Below are 20,075 nucleotides of genomic sequence, written 5' to 3' on the forward strand. Positions count from 1 at the left end.
AGAGGGCGTTGCCGTAGTCCAGTCGGCTGGTGACGAGGGCCTGGGTGACCGTCTTCCTGGTCTCGGTGGGGATCCACCGGAAGATCTTCCGTAGCATGCGCAGGATGTTGAAGCATGACGAGGAGACGGCGTTGACTTGTCTGGTCATGGAGAGGGAGGAGTCCAGGATGAAGCCCAGGTTGCGTGCGTGGTCTGTCGGTGTGGGTGCGGTGCCCAGGGCGGGGGGCCACCACGAGTCGTCCCAGGCGGAGGGCGAGGAGCCCAGGATGAGGACTTCCGTCTTGTCTGAGTTCAGTTTCAGGCGGCTGGTCGTCATCCACTCGGCTATATCTTTCATCCCTTCGTGAAGGTTGGCTCTGGCAGCGGCGGGGTCGTTGGTCAGGGAGAGGATCAGCTGGGTGTCATCGGCGTAGGAGATGATGTTCAGGTTGTGTTGGCGTGCGATGGGCGCGAGGGGGCTCATGTAGACGTTGAAGAGGGTGGGGCTCAGCGAGGATCCTTGAGGGACGCCGCAGATGACTTCGGTGGCCTCTGACTTGTACGGTGGTAGACGGACTCTCTGTGTTCTTCCGTCGAGGAAGGAGACAATCCATTCCAGTGCCTTCTCCTGGATTCCGACGTTGCTGAGGCGCTGCACTAGGGTGCGGTGGCAGACAGTGTCGAATGCTGCGGAGAGGTCTAGGAGGATGAGGGCCGCTGTTTCTCCGTTGTCCATCAGGGCTCGGATGTCATCGGTGGCAGCGATGAGGGCGGTCTCGGTGCTGTGGTTGGCTCGGAAGCCAGACTGTGAGGGGTCGAGGGATCCATTCGTCTCGAGGAAGGCGGCCAGCTGTTTGTTGACGGTCTTCTCGATGACTTTGGCTGGAAACGGGAGGAGCGAGATGGGGCGGTAATTCTTGAGTTCGGTGGGGTCCGCTGTTGGTTTCTTTAGTAGAGCGCTGAGTTCGGCGTGCTTCCAGCCCTCCGGGAAGGTGGCAGTGTCGAAGGAGGTGTTGATGATGTCCCGCAGGTGGGGTGCGATGACAGTGTCGGCCTTGTTGAAGACGTGGTGAGGGCAGGGGTCGTCGGAGATCCGGAGTGGATGGAGTACATTATGCGGACGGTGTCATCGGTGCTGATCGGAGTTCAGGCGCGGAGGGTGGTGGTGGGCGGCGTTGCTGCGGTCGTTGTGTGCGATGGTTGAATGCTGAAGCTGTTGTGTATGTCCGTGATCTTGTTGTGGAAGTAGGAGGCGAGGGAGTTGCAGAGGTCTTGCGATGGGGTGATGTCGTTGTTTCCGGCGTTAGGGTTGGAGAGCTCTTTCACGATGTTGAAGAGTTCCTTGCAGTTGTGTGCGTTGTTGTCCAGCCGGTCCTTGAATGCAGTTCTCTTGGTGGCGCGGATCAGTTGGTGGTGCTTCCGGGTGGCAAGCTTGAGGGTGGTCATGTTGTCCGGTGTTGGTTCCCTTCTCCAGATTTTCTCGAGGGCTCGGCAGTTCTTCTTGGAGCTCTTGAGTTCGTCGGTGAACCATGGGGCTTTGTTGCTGCCGGGTCTGCTGGGCGGGGTCCTCAAAGGGGCGAGTTCGTCCGCGCAGTTGCTGATCCACTTCGTGAGGTTGTCGGCGGCCTGGCTGGGGTTCGCTGAGCTGGCGGGAGGGTGCTGACTCAGGGAAGCGGCGAGCTGGTCGGCTGTGATCTTGTTCCAGCTTCTTCGGGCCACCTGTTGCTGGTGGTGGTGGATCGTCGTTCTTCTGAAGGTGAAGTGGACGCAGCTGTGGTCCGTCCATTGGAGTCCTGTGGCGTGGCTGAAGGCGATGTCTTTGCTGGATGAGAAGACGGCGTCGAGTGTGTGTCCGGCGAGGTGGGTGGGGGTGGTCACCAGTTGCTTGAGTCCCAGGTTTGCGAGGTTATCCAGCAGGGTGGTGGTGTTGCGGTCGTCGTTGTTCTCCAGGTGGAAGTTGAGGTCCCCGAGGAGGATGTAGTCGGCTGAGGGGAGGGCGAGCGGGCTGATGAAGTCGGCGATGTCCTCGCTGAATTGTGTGCGTGGTCCCGGGGGTCTGTAGATGAGGGTGCCTCTGAGGGTGGTCTTGGGGTTGACGTGGATCTGGAAGTGCAGGTGTTCGGCGGGTGCGATGGTGTCGTCGGTGTTGGGCGTGATGCGGATGGTGTTCCTGTGAATGATGGCGATGCCTCCTCCTGTCTGGTTGACGCGGTCTCTCCGGATGATCTTGTAGCCGTCCGGGATGGCGATGGCGATGTCGGGCGCTGAGGAGGCGTTCATCCAGGTTTCCGTGAGGAAGGCGACGTCTGGGTCTGTGGTGTCGAGCAGGTTCCAGAGCTCGACGGCGTGTCTGTGGACGGAGCGGGTGTTGAGCAGGATGCACTTCAGGTGGCTGCTGTTGTTGTCCGTCTTGGTCTTGGTGGGTGCGGGTGTAGTGCAGGTCCGGATGCAGGTGAACTTGCAGGAGCTGCAGCTGAAGGGTCCGTGGGTGCGTCTCGGGGTGGCTCGGTAGCATCCAGGGGTTCGGCCGGCGTTGAGTGCGTTGAGGGTGGCGGCGTCGTACGTCCGGCGGGTGGGCTGGGGTCTGCGGGGGCCAGGGGTTCCGGCGCTGGGCGCGGTCCAGGCGCGGACGGGCGCGGACGGGCACAGACGGGCTTACCTTTGGCGCACCTTCGGCGCACAATCGGCGCGCCCGCTGCGCGTCAACGCTGCGCGTACGCACGGTCGCCATATATGGCGAAGTGCGAGGGAGGGCGGAGCAGCTGGGAGGCGGGAGCGGGGAGGGTACAGAAGAAAAGTGGGCGTGGTTAGCGGCGGTGGCGGGAAGCGGGCAGGGAGGACAGCGCTAAACAGGGGGACCGGCAAACAACGAGCACAGTACAAAAAAACAAAATAAAGACCACAAATGCACAAGATAACTACTCAACAGTCAGGGGGCACACAGCAGAAAAAGAGGGGTACAGGAGTGCAGCGCTATCTCGCAGGAGACCACGCCGCTCGGTGGCAGGGGGCGTGGTCACACGGCGGCAGCAGGGGCAGCGAGGAGGCACACGCAGCAGCTGGTGGCCGTGCGGCGCGGGGGTGTCCTAGAATACTTACTGAAGGCACATACCACTACTAAGACATATTTTAGATTATTGCAGTGTTCAAGCTGAATATAATCCATTTGCAAAACTTCAAAAGGTACAGTTTGTATAGAAAACCCTCCCGTAGGCGTTTGTGTCCCTTTTGCCAGGATTATACTGGAGACAAATCAAGCAGGACTGTACTGTCATTTTAGCTGTACCTGCAATCTCTGGATGCTCCCATACTTGCATAAGCAATTTAGTTATTGAGGAAGCTCCAACATGTGCCGGCCCATGTGCCATGTGAATCATAAGTTGTAAATACGCTGTGGGCAGTTTCCACTTGGTCATCTCTTTATTCCTCCAGCAGTCCTCATCATCCAATGATCCTTCCTTAGACCATTGCTCTAGTTCTTCAGCAGAAGCAGATCTCTGCATGTCTAGCACTTCCTGCCTAACATCATGCCATTGTTTGGCTTGTGACTTTACTACATACATAGTTGTAGTACTTTGCTGCATTGCAGTCTCACGAGATTAGTGATCCGCAAAGGCATTGCCTTGTCCTATTTTATCAGTCACTTTCTTGTGTGCACTACATTTAACAACTGCTATTCTCCTTGGGTATGTCAAGGCAGTCAAAAGATTATGCACCAATTCTCCATGCATTATTTGCATCCCGTGGGATGTAAGAAAGCCTCTTTCCTTCCAGAATAACCCAAAATCATGAGCCACTCCAGAAGCATAGCGGCTATCTGTATAAATGTTCACAGACAAGTCAGTACTGAGTTCACACGCTCGTGTTAAAGCTATTAACTCAGCTGCCTGAGCTGACTTCTGTGGGATACGAGCTGTCTCAACTACCGTCTGAAGTGTTGTAATCACATATGCAGCTGATGTCGTGCCATCTGGTAACTTCAAACAAGACCCATCAATCCACAATTCCCAATCAACATTTGTGAGGGGCGTGTCTTGCAAATCGACACGACCCGTTGTCTGTTCCTCAGTAAGGAATATACAATCATGTGACTCCTGTGACTGAGACTGAGTCGCTGGGTATGGCAACAAAGTAGCTGAATTCAGGGTTGAACATCTTTTCAAGGTGATATCGGAAGCCAAAAGTGTCAATTCATATCCTGTCATACGAGCACTGGTTAAGTGCTGCTTCTTGGTTTGGTTCAGAAGGGCATCAACTGCATGGGTACTAACACCAATAATTTGTGTGACAAAACTATCCCTTCACTCTGACGTATAGACACAGCTGCCGCTGCAACAGAGTGGAAGCACCCAGGCAATGCACGGGCAACTGGATCAAGAACAGCTGAAAAATATGCACAAATATGCAAAATATGTCACCGTGTGTCTGTACTAAACTGACAATGCACACCCATCTCTCTCGTGTACATAGAGTGTAAAAGTCTTAGTGTAATCTGGAGTGCCTAATACTGGTGCAGAACAAAGAGCTTTATGCAATTGATGCATAGCATTCTGACATTCAGTCTTCCATGGAAGGGGCATTGGAGTATCTTTAGTCAGAAGAGCCAACACGGGTTTAACAATGTGTGAAAAGCCTAAAATCCATTGCCTTCAAAAAGAGGTAAGACCAATGAATGCTCGGATATCTTTCTAAAATTGCTTGAATGCGATCTGGTGTAAGTACACGTCCCTCCTTAGACATAAGGAGACCCAAATAAGTCACCTTCGGTCCACAATACTGCAATTTCTTCCGTGAAACTTTGTGATGGTGAGATGCAAGGAATGAAAGCAAAGACAGTGTACCTTCTTCACACTGTTCGGGCGTATCAGCTGCCAACAAGATGACATCGACATATTGTATGAGAGCCACTCCCGTAGATAAAGGAAAAGAATCAAGCTGTCTTTTCAATGCTTGGCTGTAAACACTAGGACTTTCTGTATACCCCTGAGGAACTCTACAGATTCTATAGGATCGATTATTCAAAGTGGAGCCGAACAAATACCGAATGGGAATTGAAAAGAAAGCATTCTTCAAATCAATTACGGTGAAGGTAGTAGCCGTCGGAGGAACCAAAGTAAGAAGTATGGTGATGTCAGAAACTACCGGGTATTGTGGTACTACAATCTTGTTAACCTCACGTAAATCAATGATTAACCTGTAGATTTTAGTATCAGTGTCTTTCTTCAAAATAGGCAGAATAGGGCTAGGGATTTCTTACACAACCCCCACTTCAATCAGATCATGAACAATACGTACAAGTGCCTCTTCACCTTCTCGAGAAATTTTGTATTGAGGAAATCGTGGAAATGAAGCTCCCTCCTTGACACTAATATGCACTGGTGGAATAACAATTTTTCCCTACATCAGTGTCCGAAGTTGCCCACATAGTACTAGGGAAAGAAGCCAATGCAATATCTTCCCTAAGAAGACAGGACTTCTCAACCACTGGATAGTTATCATTCAAAATAGCATGTACACCTTCTGGGGAACAACGTATCGTAGTTCTGAAATACTTGAGCATATCAAGACCCACAATATTGTCCGGTGTGTTAGGGGAAAGCAGAAATGGACAAGGAGTAGTAAATGTATCAACATTGAATGCAAGTAGTTGTGACAGTGGGCTAAGGGAAGGTGTCCCAATGAAACCTATCGATGTAATGGTTAAGCCAGACAGGGTAGCCCTTGGAACCAATTGTTTAGACAAGGCGCTACAAGTAGTTTCTGTATCAACCAGAAACCGATCAGTAGAACCCAAAACACGTGCTTGGACATAGGGACCCTTCTGATGGACTGGAACTTCAACTCATTCCTTACCCCAACCTAGGCATTCCTATGCATAAGCAGAGTCCGTCAAATCCAAAGTCAAATAGTCAGATATATGATATTGATTATGCCTATCAAACGTATTCAAAGAATATGGAGGACGCCCCACAGTCTCAAATTTGGTGCACAGACATAATATCGACTCCAAAATATCGTTTGGACAGAATATCGAGTTTTAAATATCGTTTGGACAAAATATCGACAGGACAGAATATCGACAGCCAAAATATCGTTTTTAAGGTAAGTGAAGTAATATCGACTGTAAATAATATAGAAAGTGAAAATGTCCAAGTATATAATCTAGATAGTAAAAAATATCGTTTTTTAAATAATATTTAATTATTTATAGTGTTTTTATGTTATAATATGTGTGAAAAGTGTCATTTTATGTTATAATTATTTTTAATTAATGATTTTTTTTAAATTATTGTGTAATTTTATTCTGTAGCGGGTTGTGGGTTTATAGGGGAATAGGGTGGGAAGTAATTTAATTATAATTAATTAAATATGTAAATTTATTAATTGGTAGTAATAATTAATTAATTGGTAATTAAATAATATATGTTAATTATTTAAAATTTAATTGGTAATTAATTTAATTTAATTGATTAATTGCTAATTATGTAAATTAAAATAATGTATTTCCTGTAGCGGGTTGTGGGTTTATAGGGGAATAGGGTGGGAAGTAATTTAATTATAATTAATTAAATATGTAAATGTATTAATTGGTAGTAATATTTAATTAATTGGTAATTAAATAATATTTGTTAATTATTTAAAATTTAATTGGTAATTAATTGAATTTAATTGATCAATTGCTAATTGTGTAAATTTAAATAATTTATTTCCTGTAGCGGGTTGTGGGTTTATAGGGGAATAGGGTGGGAAGTAATTTAATTATAATTAATTAAATATGTAAATTTAATAATTGGTAGTAATATTTAATTAATTGTTAATTAAAAAATATTTGTTAATTAATTAAAATGTAATTGGTAATTAATTTTATTTAATTAATTAATTGCTAATTATGTAAATTAAAATATTTTATTTCCTGTAGCGGGTTGTGGGTTTATAGGGGAATAGGGTGGGAAGTAATTTAATTATAATTAATTAAATATGTAAATGTATTAATTGGTAGTAATATTTAATTAATTGTTAATTAAAAAATATTTGTTAATTAATTAAAATGTAATTGGTAATTAATTTAATTTAATTGATTAATTGCTAATTATGTTAAATTAAAGGGGTATTTTTAGGGTTCAGGGTCAGTTTTTAGTTTTTGGGTAAAGGGGTATTTTTAGGGTTCAGGGTCAGTTTTTAGTTTTTGGGTAAAGGGGTATTTTTAGGGTTCAGGGTCAGTTTTTAGTTTTTGGGTAAAGGGGTATTTTTAGGGTTCAGGGTCCGTTTTTAGTTTTTGGGTAAAGGGGTAATTTTAGGGTTCAGGGTCAGTTTTTAGTTTTTGGGTAAAGGGGTATTTTTAGGGTTCAGGGTCAGTTTTGGGTTTTTGGGTAAAGGGTTTTTTTAGGGTTCAGGGTCAGTTTTGGGTTTTTGGGGTACAGGGGTACAGTGTAAAAATAAAGTAAAATTAAATTTACATTAATTTAATTTAATGAAATTAAATTAAATTAAATTATATTAAAATAATTTTAAATAATTTAAATTAAAAAAATTATTATATACTTACCAATACTTACGTTGTAATGGTAGTGCGTTGTAAAAGTTGCGTTGTAACGTCATATATCCACTGTTGCACTCTTTGCAGTGGGAATAGTAATTTTAACCCCTACGCTATCCAACGCTTTCCCTACTGTTGCACCCACTGGAGTGGGAATAGTAATTTTTACTCTTTTGTATTTGTACGTTAATATTATTGGCTATTATTTAATTACATTTTGTTACTATATATATATATGTTTTAAGAAATATGATTAAAAAAATATTATTTTTTTACTTTCATTAATTATTTAATTATTAAAAGTTATTTTAAGTATTGTTAATTATATTTTAGTAATTAATTTTTTATATTAATGTAATTAAACATTGTTTTTATTAAAGTCGATATTTTTTACAACTATATTTTTGTAAACGATATTTTGTACTCGATATTTTTGTACTTACCTGTTTGTACATACAAACTCGATATTTTGGCTGTAGATATTCTTTCCTCGATATTTTGGGTAGTCGATATTTTGGCAGTCAATATTATTTCAGTGATCCCTCAAATTTAGCACGATCATCCATACCTCCCCTATGCCCTGGGGTCCCTGGGTGACCTCTCATTTGTACCCGACCACGCTGGTAGTGCGGAGGGCGCGGACGAGGACATTCATATGCCCAATGTCCGATCTCCCTGCACTGCACTGATCAATAGACAAAGTAGCTCGGGAAAAGGAGGGCGCACCAGAACGATACATTGCACGTCCGCCTCGACTATTACTTCCATAAGAGGGACCGTAAACCTGAGCAATCATAACCTTTGTTTTCAATTCCTTATTCTTCTTATCCTCATTTCTTTTAGCTTCTAATTCCTGTCGTTCATAATACTAAACTGGGGAAGGCGTAGTCCATGAACTCTCGCTGGCCTTTAGGCGACTAACTATTACTGGCAGCATGTTCGTGACAAATTTATCGACAAACAGATGCCTGCCTGTGTCATCTGTCAATCACTGTCCATTAAAGTCATGGAATGCTTCCATAAAACGTGTAAAGAAATCTGAAACTGATTCATCTACCTTTTGCTTACAGGATGCTAACACCGTGCAATCTATCTTTTTGGAAGGCATAATAGTTTTCAATTTAACTAGTATAGCTTTTGGAAGGTCTACAATTTCCTGTTGCGGCTACTGTGCTGGTGCCCTTTCTGCATCAATCCTTTCCAGCTCCTTCCAAACAGCCCCAAAAGTTGTATGCTCATCAACTCTGCGAATAGTTCTCCACATATTAGGGGGTAAAATAAGCCCAAAAAACATGTTGATATCAGGTAAGGTCATGGTACAAGTACTAATAGCTCCTTCAACTTACTCATAAAAAGCAGCCGGATTTTTGCACGGGTCAGGCAAAGCAGCTTTAAAAGCCATGACATCTGCTCGACTCCATGGAGTATAAACCCAATTATAAATGAAATAACCCTTCGCATCCACAGAACTTTTATCATCATCTGTGCCCTTACCCCTAGGAGGAACATACAAAGGTGCGGCTACCCGCATAGGTTTCCCATGAACTGCAACATTCTTATCTGTCTTTGAAGCATCGGCCTGTATCCCGGAGGTCGGAAGTGTTTGTGCAGCTGCCACAGCTGCCTTTTTCTCCCTTCACAAACGGAATACATCAGCTCGCAGTTTAACCACACGTCTAATTAGGTCAGCCACCTGAGGGAGGAGAAAAAGACCATCACGCAACTGCTTATAATCCCTTGCTATATCATCAGGCTCTAACTCCGTGGAATGTTTCCTAAACCGTTTAATTACTTCTGTGGCAAACATTTCTGTAAAATATAACTGCTCCCTGTCCTTCTATTGTTGTACGTCAACCAAAAGATCAGAAGCAGAAATATCATTACGAACAGCTCTACGGGCAGCAGATCTAAGGTCAGCCGCACGTTCAGCGGTCAGCAGAGTGAGTCTCTCGCAACTTATCCTGATCTGAAGGAGAATCATCATCATCAGAATCCCAAGTAGGAGCAGAGGGAAAGGTATATGGAGGTGGAGAACGGTCTAGCAAAATGGAATCATCCTGTGGTTTATTAAGGAGAGGATAGAGGCGGCGCTGGATAGGGTATTGGCCATTTACCTGTAAACGACGCTCCCTATCCTCTCTTTCTTTTATCTCCTTCATTTCCTTCTCTTTCAATTCCTGTGCTTTCGCATCGATACTTTTGCGTTGTTCCTTATCTAGTAAAGCTTGCTCTCCTCTCATTCTTTCACGCGCTTCTTTCTCCCACATTCCTACACAGTCAAATATGTCTTGTCGACTCTTACGCTTAAACATACATTGTTCCACATACTGAATCTTCTTAAAATCAAATGACCCATGCATAGGCCAGCGCAACTCAGGATCCTTGCTAGTATATTTGTTGCATAACGTGCTGTACATTATAGAAGAAATGCCATTTTTAATATACATATCCGTATTAGGGGTTCCCTCAGGGCGAGCCAACTGTGTCCTCTCAATATTTACATCGGTACCGCTACAGAAGCAACACATTCTACGAAGTGTGCTTAAAACAGGCATGCCCGAGAATACTGTAAAATATACAGTATTATACAGCATTGGCACTTAACGCAAAGTGTGCCGTTACATATACTTCATAGATGAGAGAAAAATCTCCTCATTACCTGCCTATATAAATTACAATTTCTATATCTACATACAATTCAGATGTTTGCCAACTACATATTCCATATACATATTGTCGAATCAACCTTACCATACATAGGTCTCCAGATTCCAACTGCCAAGTTCTGAATCAACCAAATGGTCTCTGCAAGGCGAACACCAGAAGAGATCTCAGTCGAGGACCGGCAACACCTGGAGGGTCAGATCAGAAAGAGAGGAAACAAGCATTTGCAATGCAATAGGTCTCGCATTGATTCAGTTTGAGCTATTGGCATTGCTAAATATTGCAACACCAATTGCAACAAAAGTCTATAAATTGTTGGTCAAAAAATATGTGTATTTATTTTTGTAGCAATGATGGCATGCTGCGCTTTAGATGAATATGTTTAAAAGTAAAGTGCACCATACTGCGATTGCTACAATAGTTCATTGTGGATGCGTTAACAATTGATGTGTACACTCATGGCTGGTGGTGTGTGTGCCTGTAGAAAATGTGCACTGATGGCTGGTGGTGTGTGGGCCTGGTGGAAGTGTGCACTACCAGCTGGTGGTGTGTGTGCCTGGTGGAAGTGTGCACTGCAGTCGCCCTCCGCCTGGGACGACTCCTGGTGGCCCCCCGCCCTGGGCACCGCACCCAAACCGACAGACCACGCACGCAACCTGGGCTTCATCCTGGACTCCTCCCTCTCCATGACCAGACAAGTCAATGCCGTCTCCTCGTCGTGCTTCAACATCCTGCGCATGCTACGGAAGATCTTACGGTGGATCCCAACCGAGACCCGGAAGATGGTCACCCAGGCCCTCGTCACCAGCCGACTGGACTACGGCAACTCCCTCTACGCCGGAACCACCGCCAAGCTACAGAAAAGACTCCAGCGGATCCAGAACACCTCGGCCAGACTCATCCTCGAAATCCCACGACACAGCCACATCTCCGGACATCTAAGAAACCTGCATTGGCTCCCCGTCAACAAAAGAATCACCTTCCGTCTCCTCACCCACGCACACAAAGCCCTACACGATCAAGGCCCGAGCTACCTCAACAACCGCATCAACTTCTACGCTCCCAAATGCCATCTCCGATCAGCCAATCACGCCCTCGCCGCCGTCCCCCGCATCCGAATAACGACAACAGGAGGAAGGTCCTTCTCCTACCTGGCCGCCAAGACCTGGAACTCCCTCCCGACCGACCTGCGACTGACCCAAGACCACCTCTCCTTCAGGAAGAAGCTCAAGACCTGGCTGTTCGAGCAGTAGCAGCACCCCCCCCCCAAGCGCCTTGAGACCCTCCGGGTGAGTAGTGCGCTATACAAATGTCTTGATTGATTGATTGATGGCTAGTGGTGTGTATGCCTGGTGAAAGCGTCCACTGACGGCTGGTGGTGTATGCGAGCCTGGTGAAAGCGTGCACTGACGGCTGGTGAGTGTGTGAGCCTGGTGAAGTGTGCACTGACGGTTGGTGGTGTGTGTGCGCCTGGTGAAAGCGTGCACTGACGTCTGGTGGTATGTGCCTGGTGGAAGCGTGCACTGACGGCTGGTTGTGTTTGTGCCCGATGAAAGCGTGCACTGACGGCTGGTGGTGTTTGTGCCCGGTGAAAGTGTGCGCTGGTGGTGTTTGTGCCCGATGAAAGCGTGCCCTGACGACTGATGGTGTCTGTGCCTGGTAAAAAAGTGCACTGATGGTGTGGTTGTGTGTTGTTGTGTGTGTGGTTGTATGTGTGGCTGTATTTGTGGTTGTGTGTGTGGTTGTGTGTGTGGTTGTGGTTGTGTGTGTAGTTGTGTGTGTGGTTGTGGTTGTGCGTGTGGTTGGTTGTGTGCAGTTGTGTGTGTGTGGTTGTGTGTGTGTGTGCGGTTGTATGTGTGGTTGTGTGTGTGCACAGTTGTATGTGTGGTTGTGTATGTACTGTATTGAATGCCAGCTTTCGCGCCAGTCTCTTTCTCAAACCCCACCTCATGTGACTTCTTTCTTAATGAATTCCCTCACTACCATTCTCCAATAGGGCCCCTCATCTCTCCATGGGCCCTCTTGGACATAAATTTTAATTTTGTTTAAAGCACTACTCATAGTTCCCTCACATTCAGTTTTGTGATCTGCATGGTACGGTAGAGGTGGGCCTCAGCCAAGCCTACCAGTGCTAGGGGTTCGCCCTTCTCTGCACGCAAGTCCTCAGACAACATAATAGAAGTTGGCATGGAAACTGAAAGGTTAAAGAAAAAATGTATTAAACCTCATAAGGTGGAACTACATTCACACAACACCCTTCAGCAGTGTATGAAGTAGCACAAGGAGTAGAAGAACCATGGGTCTTTTATACCCACACAGGAGCTCAAAAGAAGACAGTACAAACACACATAAGAGAGTTACATATACAAATGGTCATACAGAAATGCACAGTCAACAGTAAGGGTGGAGCTAGCAGTTGCAGATTCCGGTAAAATCAACCTGACAGTTACAGACTAAAGCATGTGTATGAACAGTTACAGATTCCTCTGCGCATGTTCAGAGTGGCAAGAGTCTAAGTATAACTAGTCCTCTAAGCAGAGCACGAGGGTAAACGACAGAGAAGAAGGAAAAAGCACATGGTGAGCACATGGCAGACAAAAAGGCTGCTGAAAACAAGATGGCTTCAGCTAAATGCTAACACTGATCGCTGTCAATTTTCTACAGACGACCCTTTTAGCATTAGCTGAAGACATTTATGATCTAGGATAGTCCTTGTATATATCTTGTACATGAATTTGCATTAAATTATTAGTTTCTTTGTCTAATATTTTCTGGGCATTCATTTGTACAACATTTTGTTTAGCAGGAGTACACGCAGTAATACAAGCAGAGCAAAACACTGTATACATATTGTATACATACGCAAGTAGAACAGAGAATAATATTCATAAGATAGTAACTACTTTCCAACCGAAAGTTACAATTAACACCCAAAACCTGCTGGCAATAGTATCGGGTGGATTTCAGCAGCAATCTTATGTAGTTTAGAGATTGCATCAAAAACTGAGGTGGCATTGTCAGGTATATAGATGCAGCAGCTACTTCCAATGATACGGCATTCACCACCTCGGTCAGCTAAGACTACATCTAGGACCATACAGTTTTGGAGCGCCACAATCCTTGCAATTTGCAGTTCCTCTGTAATGTTCCCAAGTGCCGTGCCATAGCTGTCTGGTTGGTCACAGCTTCCACTACACGAGTCAAACGACTGATCTTTCTACTGTTTAAGGCAGCACCAACAAAGAAGAATAGTCCCAGGTTGAAATCAACATATTGCTGTAGTGCAGTGTCAGTCTGGTCCACCTCATCATTACTTATTGTTCTTCTGCATCTGTTCTTAGTGATATCATTAAACAATCGATAGTCCTTATGATATGATGCAGGTGCCAGAAACACAGGTGGTAATAAAAAGGACACATAGCATATTCCGGACCATCCAACAGGTAGATGATAGTATCCCTTGTTACCGCAGACAAAGTAGATATTATGCGAAAAGATTAAACTACTATTATTGACACCTTCAATGGTCAAAACTAGAGTATATTTGCTTCTTCCTACTGGGATTCTCCCCACACTGCTTATACACAAGTCTGCTCAGGCTCTAGTGAAAGATATTACAAATGGTCCATTACCCTTGGTTGTTCGCATATTTGGGAAAACATAAGACGTGGAAATATTTCTAGGTCGGTACTCCTGCCACTCCTATTTAGTTCCTTCAGCCTGTGGATTGCCATCTTCATCTGGATAACACACTTTATTGAGATGATAGTTTATTTTCCCTACAGCTATACTAGTAATGTTAGCCCTTTCAGAAGTGATTATAAGTGCAAACTAGGCTTGACAAGAACCATTATGGGAGAAGGGAAGGGGAATGAAAGGTGTTCCTCCCTTCTTCTGGTGAGCCGGTATCATCCCACATACCCAACAGTCAGTAGTGTTTGTAGCACTGTGAGTATGATGTAACATCTGGATGAACGTGTTATTCGAATAAGATTGTCTATGCTGGAGTAGTGGCAGTCAGCAATTGTCGAGCAGAGCCATTCCCTCTACAACCCAAGTTATCACTGCCATAGCAACCACAGTGACAACAAATCCAGTAATGCACATAGTTTTTCTATTACACATTCTGGCAGAAGTTGACATTCTCTCCTTTGGCATATCCATCCCACTGGTTGAAATATCAAAAATCGTTGGAGCTTTAAAGTCCTGGGCAGCCGTTGGTTTCTTCGCTGAGGGTCAAGACGGGTGTTGTCATATTGATACGCATTACCTATATACTGTGTTAAGTTAGCATGAGCTTATTAAATGTTTTAAACGCCATTTTACCTTTTGCTACTTCTGCACACGACACATAATTGTTATTTTCGCTTTCAGCCCAGTAGAGCGTTGTGATTTACTCGAGAATAATATGTTATTGCTCTGATATCAGCTTTGCTTGGTAAACTGTGTCTGTACAGTGAGTGCTGAAGCCTTCAAGGATAACTCGACACAGTGTTGTTGTGAGGTCCGATCTTCGCACCTTCCTAGACATAACATACTTGCAGGCGGCAGCCAAATTCTGGCTTTAAGCACATTTTGTATTGCTGCACACAGGGCACACGTTACACTTGATGGTGCTTCGCAAGCAGAGAGCTGGTGGAAGATGATGTGATCCCTTCACACTAGGATCTTGAGGTATGGGGCCGCCCTGCTAAAACCCAATGAGACCTCCTTAGATATAATATATTATGCTAGTTAGGGAGGGTGAGAATTAGGTGTTGTTAACCCCTATTCATTTCAGCATTTTTAGTATGTTGTCACCTTTTGTATTCTATGGACTAGTAACTATGATGATAACTTTGCTTCTTATAATATGTTTGCTTGTATTATCTAAGATACTGCGTTTGAGAACCCTCCATTAGTAAATAAATATTTCAAATATGCATGCGTCCTCATTTACTCCACGTTCTGGTTTGAAATGATTGTATAACGAAAGAGTGTTCATGTATTCCACGTGACCTGAGGTATTCTAAGTTCATGTTCTGGTTTGTCTAAACATTGGGAGTTTTTAATGACGAATGAGACACTGTAGCTAGCTCGGTAAGGGGATTTTGGGTACTGAGGTGAGTTTTGGCACACCCTAATTCACTGAGGTTCCAAGTCTCTATGCACAGTTCTGTAGGAGAACGGAATCCCTGCTACAGTGTCACTATGCAAAACCGATCCCGCCCTCCTTGCCACATCAGCTCCTTTTCACTAACCCAGGAAGGTAGCTCAACCAGTCTTTTTCAACAATGAAGGTTCTTTCCGGGGTCTCAGTTGATATCGGGATACACCAGAGATCGTGTGGTCCAGGGAAGACTTCCGCAGGTTCTCCAGGTGATACAACTTGGCCTTTCTCCGTATCAAAAATCTCTCGATGGTCGATCAGAGCAGCAGGTTCCACCAGGGTAGACAGCACTATTTTGCAATTGGTGGAGTGCACCCAGTTCCTTCTGTTCGTCACTCGAACCACAGTTCTCGTCGCGGGGAGCACCTGATCCGTTCCTCGGCACCTGGGCTCCAAGCTGCTCGACCTCTGAAATACTCTGATCATCACATAATCATTGGGCCGGAGTCCATGGGCCTCACCTGTGGACCTGTCAGGAAGAGCTTCTCGAACCTGTTGATGAATAGAAATCAAACTGTCAGTCAACTGTGATAGGTAGTCACTCATCAATACACATGGTACATCATGTATGGGGCGTGGCTTAGGAATTCCCCAAATATTCATAGACCTTCCAAATACCACCTCATATGGTGTTAGACCAGATCATGAGTGTGGCACTGATCTGATGGACAACAATGCCAAAGGTAGTGCATCTGGTCATTTCAAGGATGTAGAAGCCTGTATTTTCGTTAGCTTCAATTTTAAAGTAGCATTATATCTTTCCACTAGCCCTGCTGATTGTGGATGAAAAACTGCATGAAACATCTGCTTGATCCCTAATCCTTTCAGGACATATTCACCAACTTACCCAACAAAATGGGGTCCGTTATCACTCCATAAAAGTTTGCAAACACCGAATCTGGGGAAGAATTCTTTCAGAAGCACCTTTGCTGTGGTCAGAGCTGTATTATCTTTGGTAGGGTACACCTCTATCTACTTACTGAAGGCACATACCACTACTAAGACATATTTTAGATTATTGCAGCGTTCAAGCTGAATATAATCCATTTGCAAAACTTCAAAAGGTACAGTTTGTATAGAAAACCCTCCCGTAGGCGTTTGTGTCCCTTTTGCCAGGATTATACTGGAGACAAATCAAGCAGGACTGTACTGTATTTTTAGCTGTACCTGCAATCTCTGGATGCTCCCATACTTGCATAAGCAATTTAGTTATTGAGGAAGCTCCAACATGTGCCGGCCCATGTGCCATGTGAATCATAAGTTGTAAATACGCTGTGGGCAGTTTCCACTTGGTCATCTCTTTATTCCTCCAGCAGTCCTCATCATCCAATGATCCTTCCTTAGACCATTGCTCTAGTTCTTCAGCAGAAGCAGATCTCTGCATGTCTAGCACTTCCTGCCTAACATCATGCCATTGTTTGGCTTGTGACTTTACTACATACATAGTTGTAGTACTTTGCTGCATTGCAGTCTCACGAGATTTGTGATCCGCAAAGGCATTGCCTTGTCCTATTTTATCAGTCACTTTCTTGTGTGCACTACATTTAACAACTGCTATTCTCCTTGGGTATAACAAGGCAGTCAAAAGATTATGCACCAATTCTCCATTTATTATTTGCATCCCGTGGGATGTAAGAAAGCCTCTTTCCTTCCAGAATAACCCAAAATCATGAGTCACTCCAGAAGCATAGCGGCTATCTGTATAAATGTTCACAGACAAGTCAGTACTGAGTTCACACGCTCGTGTCAAAGCTATTAACTCAGCTGCCTGAGCTGACTTCTGTGGGATACGAGCTGTCTCAACTACCATCTGAAGTGTTGTAATCACATATGCAGCTGATGTCGTGCCATCTGGTAACTTCAAACAAGACCCATCAATCCACAATTCCCAATCAACATTTGTGAGGGGCGTGTCTTGCAAATCGACACGACCCGTTGTCTGTTCCTCAGTAAGGAATATACAATCATGTGACTCCTGTGACTGAGACTGAGTCGCTGGGTATGGCAACAAAGTAGCTGAATTCAGGGTTGAACATCTTTTCAAGGTGATATCGGAAGCCAAAAGTGTCAATTCATATCCTGTCATACGAGCACTGGTTAAGTGCTGCTTCTTGGTTTGGTTCAGAAGGGCATCAACTGCATGGGTACTAACACCAATAATTTGTGTGACAAAACTATCCCTTCACTCTGACGTATAGACACAGCTGCCGCTGCAACAGAGTGGAAGCACCCAGGCAATGCACGGGCAACTGGATCAAGAACAGCTGAAAAATATGCACAAATATGCAAAATATGTCACCGTGTGTCTGTACTAAACTGACAATGCACACCCATCTCTCTCGTGTACATAGAGTGTAAAAGTCTTAGTGTAATCTGGAGTGCCTAATACTGGTGCAGAACAAAGAGCTTTATGCAATTGATGCATAGCATTCTGACATTCAGTCTTCCATGGAAGGGGCATTGGAGTATCTTTAGTCAGAAGAGCCAACACGGGTTTAACAATGTGTGAAAAGCCTAAAATCCATTGCCTTCAAAAAGAGGTAAGACCAATGAATGCACGGATATCTTTCTAAAATTGCTTGAATGCGATCTGGTGTAAGTACACGTCCCTCCTTAGACATAAGGAGACCCAAATAACTCACCTTCGGTCCACAATACTGCAATTTCTTCCGTGAAATTTTGTGATGGTGAGATGCAAGGAATGAAAGCAAAGACAGTGTACCTTCTTCACACTGTTCGGGCGTATCAGCTGCCAACAAGATGACATCGACATATTGTATGAGAGCCACTCCCGTAGATAAAGGAAAAGAATCAAGCTGTCTTTTCAATGCTTGGCTGTAAACACTAGGACTTTCTGTATACCCCTGAGGAACTCTACAGATTCTATAGGATCGATTATTCAAAGTGGAGCCGAACAAATACCGAATGGGAATTGAAAAGAAAGCATTCTTCAAATCAATTACGGTGAAGGTAGTAGCCGTCGGAGGAACCAAAGTAAGAAGTGTGGTGATGTCAGAAACTACCGGGTATTGTGGTACTACAATCTTGTTAACCTCACGTAAATCAATGATTAACCTGTAGATTTTAGTATCAGTGTCTTTCTTCAAAATAGGCAGAATAGGGCTAGGGATTTCTTACACAACCCCCACTTCAATCAGATCATGAACAATACGTACAAGTGCCTCTTCACCTTCTCGAGAAATTTTGTATTGAGGAAATCGTGGAAATGAAGCTCCCTCCTTGACACTAATATGCACTGGTGGAATAACAATTTTTCCCTACATCAGTGTCCGAAGTTGCCCACATAGTACTAGGGAAAGAAGCCAATGCAATATCTTCCCTAAGAAGACAGGACTTCTCAACCACTGGATAGTTATCATTCAAAATAGCATGTACACCTTCTGGGGAACAACGTATCGTAGTTCTGAAATACTTGAGCATATCAAGACCCACAATATTGTCCGGTGTGTTAGGGGAAAGCAGAAATGGACAAGGAGCAGTAAATGTATCAACATTGAATGCAAGTAGTTGTGACAGTGGGCTAAGGGAAGGTGTCCCAATGAAACCTATCGATGTAATGGTTAAGCCAGACAGGGTAGCCCTTGGAACCAATTGTTTAGACAAGGCGCTACAAGTAGTTTCTGTATCAACCAGAAACCGATCAGTAGAACCCAAAACACGTGCTTGGACATAGGGACCCTTCTGATGGACTGGAACTTCAACTCATTCCTTACCCCAACCTAGGCATTCCTATGCATAAGCAGAGTCCGTCAAATCCAAAGTCAAATAGTCAGATATATGATATTGATTATGCCTATCAAACGTATTCAAAGAATATGGAGGACGCCCCACAGTCTCAAATGTGGTGCACAGACATAATATCGACTCCAAAATATCGTTTGGACAGAATATCGAGTTTTAAATATCGTTTGGACAAAATATCGACAGGACAGAATATCGACAGCCAAAATATCGTTTTTAAGGTAAGTGAAGTAATATCGACTGTAAATAATATAGAAAGTGAAAATATACAAGTATATAATCTAGATAGTAAAAAATATCGTTTTTTAAATAATATTTAATTATTTATAGTGTTTTTATGTTATAATATGTGTGAAAAGTGTCATTTTATGTTATAATTATTTTTAATTAATGATTTTTTTTAAATTATTGTGTAATTTTATTCTGTAGCGGGTTGTGGGTTTATAGGGGAATAGGGTGGGAAGTAATTTAATTATAATTAATTAAATATGTAAATTTATTAATTGGTAGTAATAATTAATTAATTGGTAATTAAATAATATATGTTAATTATTTAAAATTTAATTGGTAATTAATTTAATTTAATTGATTAATTGCTAATTATGTAAATTAAAATAATGTATTTCCTGTAGAGGGTTGTGGGTTTATAGGGGAATAGGGTGGGAAGTAATTTAATTATAATTAATTAAATATGTAAATGTATTAATTGGTAGTAATATTTAATTAATTGGTAATTAAATAATATTTGTTAATTATTTAAAATTTAATTGGTAATTAATTTAATTTAATTGATCAATTGCTAATTGTGTAAATTTAAATAATTTATTTCCTGTAGCGGGTTGTGGGTTTATAGGGGAATAGGGTGGGAAGTAATTTAATTATAATTAATTAAATATGTAAATTTAATAATTGGTAGTAATATTTAATTAATTGTTAATTAAAAAATATTTGTTAATTAATTAAAATGTAATTGGTAATTAATTT

Source organism: Lissotriton helveticus, chromosome 4_2 (assembly GCF_964261635.1).
Source record: "Lissotriton helveticus chromosome 4_2, aLisHel1.1, whole genome shotgun sequence".
NCBI classification, from domain to species: domain Eukaryota; kingdom Metazoa; phylum Chordata; class Amphibia; order Caudata; family Salamandridae; genus Lissotriton; species Lissotriton helveticus.